The 21,206-nt window shown below is 39.8% G+C and overlaps 1 protein-coding gene across 7 annotated transcripts in view; it reads right to left on the minus strand.

Moving 5' to 3' along the window:
- adgrl2b.1 (adhesion G protein-coupled receptor L2b, tandem duplicate 1) overlaps window positions 1-15,093 on the minus strand; it is an 86,143-nt gene extending 71,050 nt beyond the window's left edge. For all 7 annotated transcript variants that reach the window (XM_084058696.1, XM_084058695.1, XM_084058700.1 and 4 more), the window contains exon 1: window positions 14,448-15,093. The gene's annotated coding sequence lies outside the window, so the exon portion shown is untranslated. The remainder of the gene's footprint in view (window positions 1-14,447) is intronic.
- Window positions 15,094-21,206: the final 6,113 nt, after the last annotated feature.

The following is a 21,206-nucleotide window of genomic DNA, read 5'->3' on the forward strand; positions in this document are numbered from 1 at the left end:
AGAGTTATAGCCTATGTGTTGCTATTTTAATTCATTGTAACCACTCAAACGCTATATAGTTCACTGAAGTCCCCCAGGGCTCTATATTAGGCCCCCTGCTGTTTTCGCTCTACAATAAATACCTTCGAAAACAGCCAAACAAGCCGATTTACAAGCTTGCAACGTTTGTGAGCTTGTAGATCTGCTATTTTTGCCAAATGCTCGCCCCAGAATGCTAGGGTTTAAGTGGTTAAAAACATATTGTCAGACCAGTGCGTCAAAACACACACGTCCTTTTATGCTATGTGCTCTAGTACCTTTGAGAAAATGTCACAACATGCACGGTTAAGCATGGTAAATAAATAACAGATGTCTCCATGATGTTTTTTAAGGATAAATATCAGTAACTTAAATTGTTAATGATGTGATGCACTGTATGTGTGCATGGATGGTTCTAAGTGAATCTGAAACCTCTCAGTGAAAAGTCAAAGAACCCTTAAAAGGTGCAAAGTGTTACTGTTTTATAAACAGTGTATAACAGTTGGTGTGTTGCTAGGTTCTTTGCCAAATGATAGAGGCCGTAGATAACATAGAGTGCCAATGGGCAGATGGACATAGTGAAATGGAGAAGGGTGGGCTAGAAGCATAGAAGAGTAAATGGAACAAAGGACGCTCAGACCTAACAACCAGGTTAGTGTGAAGCAAAACAATGAGAGGTTGAGGTGTAGTCTTGAAAAGAGCCTACATAAAGAGGTGGACAAGTAGATAAAATAGAAATGGATGTAAATGGCTCCTGCCTTATACAAACCAGCAAGTGACGAAGTGAACTCTCTAACTAAAGGTGACCACACACGCCTTTTGTCCTATAGACACTATTTCCACGCAGCATTAGCAGCGATAGGGATGGGAAGTTTACCGTTTACACGGACAATAAACCACTATCCGCTTAGGACTAATTAACCAAATATTAAAAATAACTCATATGAAAATCTGGATAATTTAAATATTGTATCTCATACAACACTTGCAGGGTTACATGCTCGTTCTGTTTTTCAAAGTGACCGTCGGCAGTTGTCAGACTGGATTTAACACATTGATAATTAGTACAAGCGTTTCATTCTAATGTGGGATGTGCACTGCTTTGAGTTGCCGACATGCGCTTCTAGCAGTGACAGCTGAACTGCCTTTACTCTATCCAAAGCTGTGATACAAACGTTGACTTTATCCTGTTGGATTCGTCCAACGTGCTGGCCTCCACAAAATCTATAATATTAACATCAAAATAAGCAGCACATTAACAGGAGAACTAATCGCTTCGTATCCTACTGGCTAAACTCAAGATAAGATACATTTTATTTGGGGGCCCACTTGCAATACCTTCACGGCCCACCAGTGGCCCTGGCCCATAGGTTGGGTTGAGTCACTGGTGTAAATATGACATCATGGTACATCTAATCAGGTTTAACCATGGTGCAGTCCACTTGGACACAACTACACGCTTACAAAAAAATGCCCAAATGCCCATCCCAACATGATAATAATAATACACATAGCATAAATGTGATAAAGTCGCTAGTCGTAAGTATCTTGGCTCGTTCAGAGTGACACGGTCAAGGACGGCTGCCTATAAGCCAATCCATGCCGTTGTAGGCTACGACGGAGTTCTGGCAGGGAAATTCTGGCTCTGTGGTGAAGGTGCTGTAATGATAAACAACCCAAGACCATTATGGTCTGTCACCAATACATAAAAATACAGTTAAGTTCATTGTGTTGACAGAAGAAACTGATACTTTTACGAGATAAATTAAAATGTAAGTGTGGGGAATCAATCACCATCTGCCAGTTTCATGAATAATGGCATGTAGATATTATCAATATCATCTCTCCCTTTGGAGAATTGCCAGCCCATTTTGTCCTCTTCTGCAAAGTCAAGACCGGGTCCAAAGTTTTGTTTTCTCTGATAAAACTTTGACTCTGCATATGCATGTATGTTGGCTGACATAGTTTCATCGCATGGACGATCACTATTTGATCTTTTTCACCTCGTACAGTGCGACGTCATGGCAGTATAAGACGGCCAGGATTGTGCAGTGTACAAGCAACTTAAGCACTCAATAATTATGACCGTCATTACTGTCTTCATCAATACCTCTGTTGCGAACACGATCCATCAACATTAGCAGTACCTACTTTGCTGCTAATTTTTGTACCCACCTTGGCATTAGCACCACTAAAGATTTAATGTAAAGGCCACATAAAAGTCAAATTCATAATAGCATTCCTGCCGTTGGATTCCTCACTGCTCTAATTTGTAAAAGGTTACTTCGGCTTAACGAGCCCAAATGTATTCTGCAAAATAAAGACATTTGAATGGGGCACACACCAAAATGTCATATTAATTTACCATTATAAGGCTACTTCTACACTAAAATGGTTTTCACTGTAAAGCTGCATTTTTAAATGAAACCATCTCTGTCCACATGTTAGTTCGTTTAGCACCTTGACAGGAGAAAACTGCATTTATACACATGACACTTCGCTTGGGCAGACGACATGGTTGGAATGTTACTGGGAAGTTATTCAAGATGTTTGTTCTTCTTCCGAAAGAATTTGTCAAGTGATCGGACTTGACAAATCAATCAGGGAACGATACGTCATGATTGATAAGACCTGAGCAGGAAGCAAACATGGCCGCAAACAAGTCTGTTTTCAAACATGGCTGTTTTCAAACATGGCTGTTTTCTACAAGCTTGTAGATCAGCTATTTTCGAATAGCCTTAGTTAGTATAGAGTTAAAGTGGTTAAAATTACTTTAACACTATGTTAACTAATTTTGCTGGGATACACCCTGGAACCCCCTCAAGGACCACTGGGGGTCCCCGGACCACTGTTTGAGAACCACCGGTGTGGATGTTAGCTGCAAAAAAAAACATCCTTGTGCAGATGTAGCTCTCTCAACTCTGAGCTCAGTAGCTGTCTGTCCTTAGCACGCAAATGAATAGGCTGACCTCAGAGCAGTTGGTTAAGCAGGAGGGTCACCAGATACGGGAACAGAGCAGCTCTGCACTGACGAGCCCAGATTCTTCTTTCAGTCAGTCTCTCTATGGCTTTACTGAAAACCACACTCCTCCATGCCTTATATACTACAACTCACCCACACACACGTCTCACACACACACGTTTGTATTACTATACTTAATGTGAGGGCATCAACATTTTAGGACTGCAATTTTATAAATGCCATTTTTACCACTTTTTTCCATTTTTAACCCTAACCCTCAAGTCTGAGTTTAATTACGTGTCGGTGTCATGCGCGACGCGTTGTGAGCTTGTAGACCAGCTATTTTGGGTGTGACAGCATTGCACAACTAAGTGTAAATCAAGTCTAACATTTCAATAACCATAAAATAACCATTTTCCTTTAGAGGACCAGGAAAATGGTCCACTCCTCACACAATGTCTATTTCAGAAATTCTACTATACTTGTGGGCACATGTATAGTAGTACAGAACACGGGCACGCACGCACGCACACACACACACACACACACACACACACACACACACACACACACACACACACACACACACACACACACACACACACACACACACACACACACACACACACACACACACACACACACACACACACACACACACACACACACACACACACACATGTTCAATCACAATTTATAAGGGAAATTGTGGTTGGCTTGGCAACCTCACTCGCCTTTAAATTGACAAGCAGAGTAGGCAGCATGGTGCTTCAGATTCATGTAAACACATTCTGAACACATTTCAAGGACAAGGACCGTTGCCTCCTGCTGATGTGATAGGAAGTCCAAGCCATCAAAATGTGTTGGTAAACAGCAAAATCCAGAGTGTTAACTCAAGAGTGCAAATATAGACCCATAATGGTCAATCTTTGCACTCCCAAGAGTTAAATGAACACACTGAATTTTGCTGTGTATGAGGCAGCAAGCCTAAACGATAAGGCCCAAACCAGAGCAGCCTATTTACAGTATGTCCAAGAATTCAAGAAGCTGCATGGTAGCAGCTTAGCATATTGCACATACTGCAAATACTGTTCAAACGGTGATGATCACACACACCAAAATAACAATTATTTTATTTAGTCATTATTTAATATCCTGAATTGGAGATTTGAAGATGAAATGAGTATTCTGTAAATTACATAAAACGTTGTTTTTAAAAAAAAAGGTTTTCTTGTTTCGTTTTTTTTTACTTAAGCTGTGACCAGTCCAATTCACATTCAGCTCACTGTCCTGCACTCAGACATGCTTAATATTCAGCCATCTTCATAGGATTCATGCTGCCATAGTATTTTCTAGACCGACACAACTACTATCCAGTGGAGTCTGTTAGTTGTGTTCCCTGTCACATTTGGATGTTGTTAGCCTGAGGGATATTAGAGAAGATAGACTTTGGCCCAAATTTTGTTCTGACAATAAACAACATAGCCATATGAAGTAAGCCTATAGATCTTCGTAATTATTTTTGCTGCAAGGCTAAATTCACATTATGAATAGTCTGTCTTGATACCTTGATCCTTTCTGAAAACTATGCAATGCTTTTGCCGAGGCTGGCAGGATGTGAACTGTCTGACTTGCCCCTTTTGACTAGTCAAGCCCAAAAGGAATGACTAAATTTCTGCCAAAACCTAATCTGTTTAGCATTACCTATGCATAGACAGCACATCTACTGTACAAAATAGTGCATGTGTTCTCTATTTGCCTTGTATGATTTGAAAATTGCATGCTCTATGCTTTCCTTTAATTGCCATGACTTTTTTTTGTGGACAAAGAATCACAGTACAAACACTTTTCGTCCCACGAATGAGGCAAATGGTAACTGCAGGTTAAATACACATATGTCACAGTCGGAAAAAAAAGGTTAGGCTGCCTGAACACCTATGTCTCCACGCAGACAGCGAGCGCACGCGTATGCAATGAAATCCACCCACGCAAGGCTCACACAATGCATGCATGGCAAACACCATATGGAAAGGTAAACAAAAGGAGTTACTTATTCAGACAACCTGTAAATGGATCTGTTCAATAGCAACCTCGCAAACTCACGAGATGAATGGGGGAGGTATGTGTATTTCATTGGCAATCATAAACCAGGCATCAAGCAGCATTTCCTGTGGGAAACCGGAGCCGGTTGGACTTGTTTTCCCGGTCTTTATGTGCCTCATTTCATTCTCGCTTTCTTGCTATGTTCTCTTAGACAGTCTCGGGTTAAGAGATACTGCCCCTGACGCAGCTGTTCATCGACTCACTTTTATTCTGAAAGATGGAACCGTTTTGGTTAACATCTCTTCATTTTGTAACAGGCTACTCAATTCCCTGGTATTAAAAAAAACAGCTGAAAGCCACATTATTTAAACTAAGGGGCCTTTCTCCCCGTGCAAGGCAAGCTGGAATTGAGCAATTTAGAGCGAAAAAAGTACTTGTCACAGCATAGACTGTATAAAACTTGCCTGAAGATTTATTGTTTTTATTATTACCAGCCAAATGTATCAGTGTTGCAGGGAAGCTTCCTCTTTTAACAACAACACCAAATTGTTATGTTCAAATGGAGCTAATTGAGCAATTGCACAAAAAATGTGTAATCCATGCATTTTATTGTTAAACCCTCTAAACTACTGCTACATCACCCGTAGTAATTAAAAGGCGTTTGTCCTGCCCACTTATTTGCAATGCATACCAGTGCATAAAGCCATATAGAATCAATTGGAAAACATGAAGGATTATATAAGTTTTCAAGTCAGGATGATTTTCTTACAAGTATAAGGGCACATTTTCTAGTTTACAACTGATGTCACTGGTACCATAAAAATGCATCTCAGTTATGTGAAAAGGTTTAGACAAGCATTCTGTGCCTCCACCAAGTCTGTCATTGACTGTCAATGGAGGAGCTCAAGTTTGTACGTCTCCATGAAATCACGATTATGGTCTTGGTTTTCTAGTTCCTTGAGAAATATTTGTTTGTGTTTACAATTAGTTGGATTGCCCTTTCCCAATAGAATTACAATTTAGATGTATTTTTTGAAATTCAACAGCCAATGTGCTTTCAGAATAAAATAGGTAAATCTGAATGTATTTGTATTTAAGCAATGCACATAACATTCACATTCACTATTTGCACACACTTGTCTTGAACATGAGATTTAAAGTACCTCATTAAACAAACTACAGCAGAAAATATTGGTTCTTTGCCCGACATTTACGTATGTGAATCGTTAAATTGGCTGTTTCTCTTTTGAAAAAGAAGCTGCCTTGAAACTGTGTGCTGCTTCCAAATCCCACACGAAATAACCAAATAAACAGCAACCATGCCACTTCTCAATGCTTCAAACACAGCGCAAAAATAAAGCTTCTGTAGATGCAAAGCTTTTCTCTACTGCCAAGGTTCTCTTGTACTGTGGCTTAGCCCAACAGTAGTGTAAAGAATGCACACTTGTCTTTATTTTATTTTCAGCCTGCTGCCTTGAGTTGCTTTTTTTTCCTCCTCCGGTACATAGGCTAATTCCTTTGGGTGTTTGTGCAGTGTCCCTTAGTTACCGGATAAGAGACCCAGCAGCGCAGAGAGTTAAAAGCCTGCCCTGTCCCACTCATACGTACAAGATCATCAATAATTCACCCTCATCGGGAAGCATTATCTAACAGCCTGATAAAAATTTAAAGATGGTGGGTGACAACACGGAACCATGAAGAAAGTGCTCCGTAAGAAGACACTCCAGGTGGCAACAATGCTGGCAACAGATGTGTTGAGGCGGAAGTGGGCAATGTCTGACTTCCTCCAGTCCCCGTTGCAAGCACCTCTGAGGCCCGATTTGGCCATTACACATAAAGGACAGATGTCTCGCTGAAGTAAGGCACAGTAGAGTGAAAGACGAGTCTCCCTGGTTTTATGCGGAGGCTGTGTGAGTGGTGCAGAGAGGTGGAAGCATTTGGTAGGCTGTATTAACGCCCGGGCTCATTCTCATTGACAGTGAAATCCCTCTAAGCCTAGATCAATTACACCCTGCTCTGCTGTAATTAAAACGTCCTAACAAAGGTCTTAGGAGCACAGGACACATACCTGCATGTGGGTAATAAACGTACAGCAATCTATGGATATCTGCACACACAAAGAAAAACACTGTTAAAAGGGATAGTTCACCCAAAAAAAAAATGTTTTTCTATCGATTAATCACCCCATGGAGACTTGAATTCATCGATATTTTTTGTCGCGTTCCTAAGCCAATAATGTGATGACCAGCAGACCAGTAGGCAGCGGTTCCGGTAGGAGATACAAAGGAGACTCTTTGTGTCTCCTACCGGAACCGCTGCCGATCATCAAATTCCTGGCTTAGGATTGCGACAAAAACAAAGAAATATCCATGAATTCAAGTCTCCATGGGCTGACTAATTGATAGAAAAAAAGTCATTTTGGGGGTGAACTATCCCTTTATAATAAGAGTTAGCCTAGATCACCATTGTTGTTCAAATGTACATATGTTCACAAATATCTCTTTCATATCATAGCCACTTTCAACCTGGCGTCCCAATTTTCGGCAAGTCATAATAGGTGAAAATCTTTTAACATTAAAATTAGCAGATCTACAAGCTTACAATCATGTTACATGTTTTAAGCATGTAGATCTGCTATTTTCGCTATAAAAAATGTCATACTGTGTAACATTAATTTTAGCTGTCATTTTAGCAACACCTCACGTGGCTCCCTTGTCATTACAGCATGTGTCTATCTCTATAGGGACGGTCCAGTCATAGGAATTAGAAAGGAATGCTGCAGGGTCGTAGCGCTCGCCCAAGGATATTTTGGAACGAAACAACGCGTTGTCAGAAACTGTATTCATTAACGTAAAAATACATAAATAAATACATTTCCGGTGCCTACGTCATTGTTGGGGCAGATGCTCACAGATAGAGTGTTAATAATAAATACACATAAGACGTCTATTGTCATTGCATTCAGAAAGAATACCACAAAATTCTGTCCAAATAGGCGCATAAGGAGTATGTGGTATGTGGAATGGCTCGTGTGAAAAATATACCAGCGAAAGATTACATCAAAAATTACTTTTTTTTGCTTCATTAAAACGTTACGCAGTGTAAGCTCACGGATTGAGATGTATGCATCATGTGCACATTCTTTCACTTAAAACTAACATTTGCAGCAACATACTCAGTATCAGGAGAACGTGTGATAAGCTTGTTAACAAGCACATAAAATGAAACGTGCGTTCATGCATACAGCCAAAACATACATTGATGTATTTCTGTATTCCAGAGCCAAAAGCAATTACTTGTTCACTTTAAGCATGTTTGATACTTGACTGTTCTCCTGAGAGCTGACAGGATGCATATGACTCTCCTAATTATGAATCAGGGAGCAATCAGCAATCACAACTCCACTCTTCAAATATCAAGATCTGATTTGCTCTGCTGATCAACAACAAGCATCCCGGTGTCTCTCTCTCTATCTCTCCCTCTCTCTCTGTTCAACAAACAGGCCATGCAGCATCTCACATTCAGAAGCTTTTTGAAATGGAAGAAATTAGCACCACTGCACAAGAAAGATGGGAAAAGAAGGCTTGTTTGGTTTTTGAATGACAACACTTTGTCCTTTTGCTAGGACACCATCTGCATTGTAATACTTCCTTTGTGTTGACTGGCTAAGTATGAAAGATCAAGATTTTTTTTTTTTTAAAGAAGGTTTTATATGATTATTGTTCATTGTTGATTAGTGTTATATAATTATTGTTATATTACAAGTTAATAAAGTATATATATATATATATATATATATATATATATATATATATATATATATATATATATATATATATATATATATATATATATATATATATACACACACACACACACACATTAAAATAATATATAGTCATTCATGTCAGGGTATAATTTCATTCAAAAGAAACTATCAATCAATAATATTATCAATGTAATTCGGAGAGCTAATTAGATAACATTTTGAAGACAGTCTACGGAAAGGGGAGTATGGCACAGACAGAGAGAGCAAGATGGCTGACTGCAGTGACATGTTGTGAAGGTATGCCTTTCCATTCTAGGTTAGCTAATGGATTCTCTTTTGAATGTGGTTCCCAAAGTGTCTCACCTTATGTGACAGCACCTGCCAATCAAAGCCCAGTGAACATTCAAGGGCTTTGACAATATCCCCTCACCTTGAAAACATAATGGTTCCATCACAAGACACACACCCATGACACTAAATAGGCAGCTAATGGTGGTTAGACATGGTAGACAAAGACACGCAAAAGTACATTACAAGTACGTGATTCTGTGTCTTTCCACGGAAATGGCTCTTTGAAATTGGCAATAAAGGCATAATAATACATGAAATGCCAGCAATGCCATAGAAGGTGACATTTAGTTAAGTGTTGGGCGGAAGATGCACTGCGTAAGAATGTTACTGTAAGTATTGCATGATTGAAGGGGGAAAGTACTCAACACATATGCTCACATACAGTGAGAACAGAGAAATAATCATAAAAAGGTATATAATAGGCCTATAGAATTTAATGCACCACAGCCTTTCAACAAGCTGAACCAGTTTCTCAGTAAGCAATTGTAATTATGAACACAATTGAAAGCATTTTACAGATGCATTTAACCTGTCACATCACATGAACAAATACTGGCGATTAAAATATGGGTTTGGTAGATACTAGGTAGGGTGTGGCAGGATGACTTATTATCTTTTTTTTATTGTAAATGTAAACCAATAATTCTTCATGCACAAAGGCATCATGCAAATTATTTGCAGTTGGTCTGTGGTTCTGCCATACAACAGGTAGAGATTTTCCAACAGTCTCACCCACAATATGACATAGCATAACTGTATGACGCCATTTAGGACTTTTAGGAACAAGAAAGGGATTTCATCAGCACAAGACAGATGACCTGTCAGATACACCTAATAGCAACGAAAAACCTTTGGCCCTTCGTCTGCACACTTCCTGTGACCTGTGTTATGAGCGAACCAAATAAAGCACACTATCTTTGTATCCCCATGAGATGGAGCGGTGTCCTCATATGCTAATGTCAGCCAGCGTTGGTGAAGAAGCTCCGAGGGCGGTCCAGACAACTCACAGGTCAGTGCTAATCTCCTGATATATGGAGACTTAAGACCCGACACTATCCATCACACGAAGCCGACGGCTCGCCAACTGGGAGAGCTCTGCACACACCAAAGGGTTAACAGGGAACCCAAAAGACCTCTGATGATCCATCACTCAAAAACAGCCTCCCTTGATGGGGTGTGCTCTAAAAAACACCAAGGGGGTAGCTTTCTTAGTGGAGGAAAGAGCACTCTGCATCGGGCGTTCTGAGGCGAGAACATATCTAGCCAGTGTGACTGCACTAAGCTCTGGGGCCTCTGTTGATCATTAAACATCCATTTCAAAGCAGTGGGGGAAAGTTAACTGTCATTTAGAACACAGGAGGAGATGTAAGAGTGGCTGTATCCCTTCAGATTTGTTGCTGAAGATACTGAGACCAAGTACTCATCCAACGGGTTTCCCTAATTCAAAATCATTTGCTACGGTCATTACGTCCATGCATCTCCATAGAGGGAGAGAGAAACAAACACCAAAGCTGTGGCAATTAAGTTGAATACCAATTAAAGCTCTCATGATCTCTTTTCATCCATCTTGTTCTTATTCCACCACCTCTCTCCCTCTCTCTCTCTCTCTCTCTCTCTTCCTCTATCTGTTTGTTTCCAACTTTTGACAGTGAGTGTCTCGAAGCAACAGAATCAGACAGCTGTCAAACCAACCTGCTGTGAGTGAGGATGGCAGGTGAAGCAATCTTTTTTTTCCTCTTGCTGTTTAAAACTGCAGCACGTCCCCCCTCTCTTACTACTCCGAAACACTCCGATTCTGTTTGAACAAAGGCAGGGCAAGCTTACTTCATTGTGTGTGCCAGGGCATTTTGGGAACCAGTACAACCGTAAAATCCTCAGTGTTCATTTAACTCTGAGAGTGTGCAAATGTAATCAAATGGACTCTCAGAGTTACAAATTGATAAATTAACACTGAAGATTTTACTGTGTAGGCTCATTTTATTACACAGGAGCAGGTTGATCGGGGCCACTGACCCCTACTGTGTCAGGGCTGATGCACCTCTTCCACTGGCATTTACATTCCCTGCCTGTGGGCTCCCCATAGTGAACAGGCCCCCCTCACATCTGACAGACCACTCTCTTTCACTATTAACCTATAGTGATCCTATCTCCACAGAAAGGAGATGCAGCTAAGGTCCAGCAGGCCAAGCCCTAACCGATGACATCCCAGCTTTAAAAATGGGTTTTGTGAAATAGAATAGTCTATTTGTTGCAGGGTTTTTGTTTCCCAGTGCACTTTCTTGTTTGTCTTTAGAGCATGTGTGTGTGTGTGTGTGTGTGTGTGTGTGTGTGTGTGTGTGTGTGTGTGTGTGTGTGTGTGTGTGTGTGTGTGTGTGTGTGTGTGTGTGTGTGTGTGTGTGTTCTTATCCATTAAGTTTAAACTACAATTGCAGTTTGACAAACGATGTGTATCTCTTGTAAAGAAAAGAGAAAAGGAAACTATTAAAACAGTGTTAGCAACACCCATTGCTTCATTTTGTTACAGCCAAACAACAGCTGCAGAGCACAAGGAACACATCTCTGCTAGCGGGGGGAAAAACAACAACCAAAAAAGCAAGAAACCAAGAGTTACTCAAAGAAGCTCTCAAAACGCTTGGAAGCTCAATGCCTTAACATCTCCACTTATTGAAATTGACATGTCTGAAAACAAATTAAGTTTTGACATTTTAGATTTTGTTTGCTGTAACCAAACTACCATTCAAACAGTTTCCCACCAGTTTATTTGGTCATTTTGTTGTTGTCATTGACGGAGTGGGTTGCTTTCTCTGTGAAAATACAGATGTAGAGTTCCTATTTGTACTGAAAATTTCTGAGGAGACGTTTACAGAATAAATCCTTTTAAATTCCCAAAGTAAACACTTCTCTCAATGTTTTCCAAGATTTCTACATCATGCATGGCTTTTGGTGTTAGATTATGGTCTACAAATGCTCTCAAGCACAACAAAACTCTGTTTCCAACAAAAGCACATAGAAACGCAGTTTCAAAAACAGACATATACATATAAACACAATTGACTGCAGAATCCAGCAATCTGCCAGTAGCCAGCACCAGCTCTCTCTCAGGACAGCACTGCTTAGAGGAAGGGGGTTGGTAGAGCTCATGTTCTCCCCATTGAAATGCAGACACTTTGATATGTAAATTGGCAGTTACAAAAACCCGCTAGAATTCACACTAGCATGCATTGAAACCATTTGTGCAATGTGAGATGAGATGACACTTCCTCCCAAGACTGCATGGACAAATGGACCAACCCAGCATGTCTGGGGCTGGTGAGAAATGGGGTGGTGTGTGTGTGTGTGTGTGTGTGTATGTGTGTGTGTGTGTGTGTGTGTGTGTGTGTGTGTGTGTGTGTGTGTGTGTGTGTGTGTGTGTGTGTGTGTGTGTGTGTGTGTGTGTGTGTGTGTGTGTGTGTGTGTGTGTGTGTGTGTGTGTGTGTGTGTTGTGCGTGAACTTGCATGAGCCAGTGGATTTGGCAACGTTGTTCAAATTAATTTTCGCTGTGTGTGTGTGAGGAGACAACAGAACAGTTGTACCAGTAAATTCCTTCTACCATCCTTATCCTGACATTGAATTAATAAATAATGCCGTGTCCGAATACAGGCCTAACCCTCCTTCTGAATACAACACACAACATTTGAAAAGTGAATCACACATTGCACAAATAATAGGCCTATGTCTCCTTGTGGGACGGCTAGACATTATTGGACACATTTTTATAATCTAAAATGAGCAGAGTAAGTTGTAACCGGTTAAGCAAAATTACTAACCAGAGCCAAAATTGACCTGGCATAGGCCGCTGATTCCGCACCCTGTCTATAAGGTTTATGACTCACCACTGCTCAGATGTTTATGGATATCTATAAAAGTGGTGAGCCTATTTAGCATATAACAAAACTTAATCCCTTTGTGGTTTTTGCTTACTAAGTCACAACAGACAGCCCTTTCTCAAGTGAGAGTGAGATATGGTTCCTATGCCAATAAAATCTAACTCTCTACACTGTGTGTGTGTGTGTGTGTGTGTGTGTGTGTGTGTGTGTGTGTGTGTGTGTGTGTGTGTGTGTGTGTGTGTGTGTGTGTGTGTGTGTGTGAGATCACCACACATGACTGGTTCTGGTTCAGATCTTTGAATTATAAATGTTCAGTGAAATGATCTTATTTAATATCCACAGAATGGAGCAGTAAATGGAGACTGCAAGTGACATCCAACTAGCTCTGTGTCCTGAATGTGCTCATGTTGTTTTTGTGAAGGCTGTTTTGAAAGTGTTATGCCCGTTATACACGTTATACAATAAAACGAATTCCGTTATCAAGCGTTTAAACCTACATTCAAATTGTAATCTCTTCTTCCTATAGTCTTGGATGTTGCATGAGCCCAACTAATGATTTTAAGCAATTTAATTCAAATTAGTTTAAGCCCCTTTTCAGTTTGGCCAACTGACGATAGAAAGTAACCTTCCACTATAGCTTTCTCGTGGACATAATATAAAGGCTATTTCCACTGCAAAACGCATCTGGATTCTGGATAATAATCCTATAATAAGCTCAAACTTCAGACAATCCGGTGTCTCAAAGCCCCGAGTCGATTAGCTTCTGCTCGTGTAGATTATGGCAGCATGCAGCCTTCTGATGAACTGTTATAAACTCATTCAATCGCCATTTGGGCCCAATGTCTTATAGACTGACTGGGTATCCTCCTGGAGTTAAATGGACGGCGAGATGTTGTTCGTTCATGGTTTTCGCAAGAAGACAGGTTTCGGTGCTTCACTTGAAAAGCAGTGTTGCCAGGTCTGCTTATCATAAGCGAATTTGCGCTTGTTTTTCCTGTAAAGTCACTTGTAAATATTGGTAGTTTGCGGGTTGCTGTTTTTTTGGGCTTGTTTCTTAAGTGTAGTTGCTTATGTTGAGTCTTGCTTCCCAGTGTTGTTTAAAACAGTGGTTCTAAAATATTTTCATGTCAAGGACCCCCAAATGAAAATGTAATTATCCAAGAACCCCTCATCTGAAAATATTTTGTGCCAGGGAGCCCCATACAAGATGTGTGTTGTTATCTTATTATTCTCCACTTTTTTTCCCCCAAGATTCTTTTGAAAATAGAAGATCTACTAGCTCGTTGTGAGCTTGTAGATCTGCTCTTTTCAAATAGCCGATGTATACAGCTTATTTTCATAGACCTAGCTGCTTATTTCTCTCACACAACCTGGCAACACTGTTGAAAAGTCGTGCTATGATTTGAAAACAAAAAGGCCACCAGTAGTAGTACTTACATCAGTATGTTGGTCCAGAATGTGGATAATGTCGCGGGGGCTGCAGTCTTGATTCCACAGTGAAAACCCCAAAAGCAGCGACCCCCCCCTTTTAGCACAGGCCCCCCGAAACCCAACAGCGGGGAACACAAAGACAACGGTGGTTCCGATGCATCATGCTCCACTTTGGTAACAGGGACACGTCGTGTCTTTTCCTATGGCAGGTAATAACGTTATCTTTCTGTCTTCTTCAAGTCCACACGTCGTCCACGAAGACCGAACGAGTAATAGGTCCATTGCTGGGGGACTGCCTCGGGACCACCAATAATGACCATTAGTTTCCCCCCTTTGCCAGTAAACGCATCCAGTCCATGAGTCCCCCCAGAAAAGGCAGCAACACAGACAGAACGGTACAGTGTAACAACCCGTGTAACGTGCAAAAAGGACTCAAGATGCACCACACACGCTCGTTACAAAAAAAATGATATAAACTCGCGATCGTCTTCTTCCACACCGGAGCCACAGCTTCTTCTTCTTCTTGTTATAACTCTCCAAATAATGCCCTGCTTGGAAAGAGACAGTCCAAATAAATGTCCTCACACATGAGTTCTTCACAGTTCAGGCTTGATGTGAACGTCGGGCTTCTGCCCCTGTTCTTCTGCTCCATCCACATCCACACAACGCTGGGGCAGGCAGCAGGGCAAGCAGGCAGGCGGTGCTCAGTGTTGCCAGATCATGCGAGAGAAACAAGCAACGAGGTCTATGCATACAAGCCCAAAAGAAGCGAGCCCCCTGCATTCGCCCTTTAAAACATGATAGATGATACATTGCATGGCTGTATGAAAATAGCGGATCTACAAGCTCACAACGCGCCGCATCACGTCGTAGCTTGTAGATCTGCTATTTTGCACTTTTTTTGCGCTCAGAAAAAGTGCAAAATGTGTAAAATGTCTGAGACATTCTAACAACACAAATCTTGTATGGGGGGGTCCCTGGCATGAAATATTTTCAGACGGGGCTCCACACGGACAAGTACTTGTAAAAAAAGGTCCTTGACTTGAAAATGTTTGAGATCCACTGGTTTAAACAACATTTAGGAAGCAAGCCCGAAATAAGCAACTACACTTTAGAAACGAGCCCAAAAAACCGCAACCCGCAATTAACCAATATTTACAAGCAACTTTACAGAGAAACAAGCCCAAAGTCGCCTATAATAAGCGGACATGGCAACACAGATGGCGCTGCTACAGTCCGACTGGAGGCAAACAAGACGAGGAAAAACGGCGCACCGGCTGCCTGCTCTGCAGCAGCTGGTTGTGAATGGGCGACCGCAAAACCTGAAGCGGAGTGTGGAGAGACGGATTGGTTCTTTCTCATAACAATTTTCACCACCTCCATTATTACGCTCCTACTAGTTAATCAAGGGCGGACCTATTCCAGATAGAGCTCCAGCATTGATTGATTGATTGATTGATTGAATACTTTATTAGTAGTTTGCAGAAAAAAGCATATGAAAGTACAGTTCAATACAAGGTCAATACAAGGGGTCCTTTGTAGTCAATTGTGACATTAAATGACAGACAGATATAAACTACTATGCTGAACATCCTTTAAACAGTATAAAAATACGAGAAACTAAAAGTACAGTAAACAGTTAGAGGGGCTAGGTTATGACTTTTACAGGGGCCAGTTTTGAATTGCCGCCGAATTGAATGTACTCTTTTAGGGCAGTTTTGAAGGAGAGTAGGGTTTTACACTCCTTCACAACTTTTGGTATAGGGCATTCCACATTTTGGTGGCATAGCAGGAGAACAAATTCAACCCCTTGTTTATAGTCTGGGTTTGACGTGATCAGTGGAGCTACCAAGCTAGCAAGTGTACATTTTGGTCATGTTGTGTGATTAATCAGAAAATATTTCTATAATGCAAGGAAATATGTATTATATATAACTAATGCAATGCATGCATTAGTGTGTGTGTGTGTGTGTGTGTGTGTGTGTGTGTGTGTGTGTGTGTGTGTGTGTGTGTGTGTGTGTGTGTGTGTGTGTGTGTGTGTGTGTGTGTGTGTGTGTGTGTGTGTGTGTGTGTGTGTGTGTGTAATTATAACAACTCTGCCAAATCCACTTGACTAGCTCATGCAAGTTTACCCCCACACACAAACATACAGTATATATATATATATATATATTCCCAGTATTCCCAGTATATATCTGTTTCCCAGTGGAAATTAATTTAATTTAAATTAATTAAATTATACATAAATTAATTATGCATTATTATAGTGTGTGTGTGTGTGTGTGTGTGTGTGTGTGTGTGTGTGTGTGTGTGTGTGTGTGTGTGTGTGTGTGTGTGTGTGTGTGTGTGTGTGTGTGTGCAGTAGAGAGTACAGACAGACAGACATACAGACCAGATATATAGCTACAGTATATAGATAGATAGATGTATATCCTACACACACACGTGCGCGCACACACACACACACACACACACACACACACACACACACACACACACACACACACACACACACACACACACACAAACAGATACAAACGCACGCACGGTCGCACGCAAGCACGCACGCACGCACAGTGAATTACACTTACCATAGCATAAACATTCTAAATGAGTCCAAGTTTATTTCCTGTTGCAGTGATTGTGAATATCAGGTAGCTGACAGGAAATAAACTTGGACCCAAGCTGTTCCCTAGCAACTCAATTCCACTGACAAGGTCTAAATACAGGATACCAGATCTCACCAAAAAAGATAATTAAAAAAAGAAAATGTATAATCAGTTAAAAGCTTATTTATTAATACTGCTGGATTTTGTCACCAAATTATTCAAAGTGTTTTATTATGAGCTGGAATATAATAGTATTAATTGAAAGTTGTGAACAAATCCAATTACATTATTATAACCTGTACAATATCATGCATATGTTAAGCATATCCGTCCAGAGATTTAGTCGTGATTGCTGAGTAGTTTTTAATGGGCTAACTGCAGAACATGTGTTCTTCATTCTCACAAGTCTTTTATGCTATTACACTAAAGTGTAGAATCAACAGTAAATGACAAATGGTGTGATTTTTTTTCACCCACAAAATTTGAGTGGATAGTAGACAGATTCGCACCCTGGCTTAAAGCAGTAGCATAGTAATCATAAAATGTTTATCTGCCTTGTTTCACAGCCTGTGTTTTCACTACATCCAAACACGTCAATACACATTCACCTTTGCATTGAGGCCACATGTAATTGCCGATATACTGAACTGTAATTCTATCTCAATACAAAATATATATATCCAATTGTGTGGCTATATTTCAACAAAAGATGTGCTACAAGGAAATCGATCTGCCCAGCTGGAGAGTTTAAGGTAACAGGGTTTAAGGTAACATTTTCCTCAGGTTTCTATAGCTTAGGCCCATGCAGAGTCCCTTTGAACGTGATATTGTACTGTCAATATAAATTCTCACTCCTTACTGTCACTCTCCCTATTTTTAGATCCTAACTTTTGACATTGCAACAGTCCAAATGTATTTATCTGAAAAAGGACAGTCTTAGAACAACAAAAACCCGATAGCCATGTTTGGAGCTATTAATGTCCCAAAGATTAATTCTCTTCTCCTTTGCTCATAAGCCAAAGTACATAGCCAGGTCAGTGGTCTCTGTTACACGTGGCTTCAATAAAAAAAAAACTAAAAAAAAAACAGTCCCCTGGCCGCACAAGGGAAATGCGAATTTGGGTCAAATTCACCAGGTGGAAAGTGAGAGGATTAGTACAGAGCTCTCATGTTTTCCAAGGCATAATTTTACATAATAAAGAATAGCAGGGTAAGAGAAAACAGATGTAATGATTCTGGTCACATATTCTTATTTAGTAAAATAATGTTTATGTATGGGGAAACTACTGAAAGTATAAACACTCCACTTCATTTGAACTGACCTGTGAGCGCTTGCCGCTTGGGTTATTTATGCTTTATTCATTGTGGTCGATGTATATCCAAATATGTACAATAAGTAATTTTCTGTGTATTATGAACACTTCTGGGGTCATATCATTTTTGGTTGGTTATTTAGTGACCCTGTTATTCTAGCCTGTATTCAATAGGCACTTATTTGAAAACCTAAGTACCAGTATAGGTAGTACCAATGTTAGTTCCTTTATGATGTTGAGTCATTGTCAGTGTAAATATCTTCAACAAGATAGAATGAGTGTAAAAATAAAAGATTCTTAGCTGTTGATTGTTGGCCTTTACTGAGTTCTGTGCAAAGCTGTGCCGAAATTACAAAAGCACTATTATAGACAAGCTCTCTTTCCCAATGCACATCTGACTGTAGGTATTGTACGTTTTTTCCTTCATTCAAGTCTTTTGCCAGTGGTGAGAACAATGGATGCGACCCATACATATGCATCACCTCCCCTTGCAGTCTTTCTCACGATTGTTAGGTTACTGCTTTCCTCCATAATGAAGCTTTGCAGTATGAAAGAAAGCATGTCATATCCTATTTACTGACTTTGTTTCCAGGCACTAAGATGTCTCCTTCGTGCATACAGTTGGTCAACATTATAAACAGAAGAAGAAAAATGATATTTTCCATCTTGTTGTTACTGTTGTTCTTTGCACTGTACCTTGAGTGCATGGCTTTGTTAGCTCTGTTGTGAATTCATCATAACAGCTAATATGTTACATTGAAATGGTATAATATTGTGATATATGCTGTCAAGCAAAGCAACTATTCAAAAGTTTCTAACCATAATTAGGATTTACAGCAGGGGTGTTAATATAAAAACAAAACAAAACAAAACCAATAACCAAAATGTGCAATGTATCTAATATTCAGTTCTTTACTTCAATTCTTAATCTCACACTTTAGATAATAATTTGACATTCTGAAGGTAGCATTTTTGTGGCTTTCTTTGCAGTCACAGAGACCCCCCAAAGAGTCCCCAGCCCCTATATATTTTTCTTTGATTTTGCCTTCTCATACATGTGTGTTCCCCTTCAAATGTGCTGTTCACATTATGGGCAAAACCTCATGCAAGATTGTGGGGTGTTTCAACAAACATCGATGCGGTAAATAAGAGGGTAGCGGAGAATGTTGTGGTATATGTGTCTAGAGTCATTATTAGGTGGTTTTACTCATTATGATCAAAAGCCACAAATTCAAAGGGAATCTCAGTCTGAAAGGAAAAAAGACATTCATCGCAAGAATGAAAGGGTCTAAACTAAGTTTTGAGGGATTTTCTTCAGAATGCGATAAATGGTCTTGTTCCACACAGACAAATACACTCTGTTCTTTCTATCTTGAGATGAAGCTAATTCCATGCGGCAACCACTTCCCACTTGGCGTTTATTGTGTATAGCATCTCTATAGTTTTATAATTATAGGGCAACAAAAGATGGGGGTGGGAATGATCATTATATTGCTAGTCATATACGGGTCACTGTTAACTCCACCGTAAAACACCAACCACAATCAACCACTACATAATTAATAAAATAAGGCATTGTATTAGGTACCAACTTGACTTAATTTCTGTTGACTTGTTCAATCTAGATTATCTTTGGAAATATTTGTTGGAGAAAAAAAGAAAGAAAAGAAAGCATTTAAAATATAATCGTTTAAAGTAGAAAACTAGTTAGTCTTACAAACTTTAAATGTATGTGTATGGACATTTACACTTTCCATGGATTTCCTTTTTCAATTATCCTCAAAAAAACAACTATTGTTTATAAATAACACTAAAGTTTAAATAACTTCCTTCATGGGTGAAATAATTACAGTATAAAAAGATTACTCCATTAATTTGAGATTTAAAGTGTTCTTTTCTTCCTTATGAAATATCTTGTGGTTCAAATTCATATTTTTGTGTCTGTTGTGGTTACCCTTCTGATGAGGGCTGGATTGAAGATTGCGTCTTTAAGTTGCTTTGTATTTCAGTAGACATTATTCTGCCAAACTAGCCCTCCATCTCTTCCCCATGGAACCTCTGTCGAATGCAGACTCAGTGGACAGAAGTTAGATCAAGCAGTGAAAGAATCCAACCCTCTACAATAGATACAATCTGACAAGCAACATGGATCCAGACTTTGCCTTCTAGACCTTTTTGGCTCATAGAACTTTGCCTTCTCTGTGTCCTTGGGATGTCTCTTATTATATAGAGGGAAAATGCTATAAATACATTCTACGTATATAAATCAATGACTTCCAACTGTCAGAAAAAGTATATGTTCATGTAATCAATCAATCAATCAATCAATCAATTAATCAATGCACATGGCTATGGGGGAAAGGCTCAACTTGTACGTAGGAAATTGATTAGCATTGTACTTTTGATAATAAGGTTTGCCTTAATTAGATTTCCAATGGTGAATATTTATTTTTGCGTGTGGTTATATGAGAGTTGTTATTCTGTTGTTTCTGAGGCTGGTCGGCCTTTCCTCCTCACAGAGGTTGAAATGCTGTAAAATGGAAACAGATGCTGATTGTTCCACTGTGAAAAGGGGAAAAGAACAGAAAAAAAGATTTACAGCATCTAATGATTCCATTCAACAGTAGCTGACAACCTAGTTTCCTTCTTTCTATTGAAATGCATCCTTGCTGACTAGGGGTGTGCCGATATATCGTCCCGCGATATATCGCGATACGTTTTCGCGACGATATGTATCGTTTTTGAAAAAAAAATATCGTTTTTGAAAAAAAAAAAAAAACTTTTTTTTTTTTTTTTTTTTTTTTTACAATCATAATAATCAGGCATGCAAACGGCCCCGAAGT

The sequence above is a fragment of the Gymnoscopelus microlampas genome (assembly GCF_963454915.1).
Source record: "Gymnoscopelus microlampas genome assembly, chromosome: 5".
In the NCBI taxonomy this organism is placed as follows: Eukaryota; Metazoa; Chordata; class Actinopteri; order Myctophiformes; family Myctophidae; genus Gymnoscopelus; species Gymnoscopelus microlampas.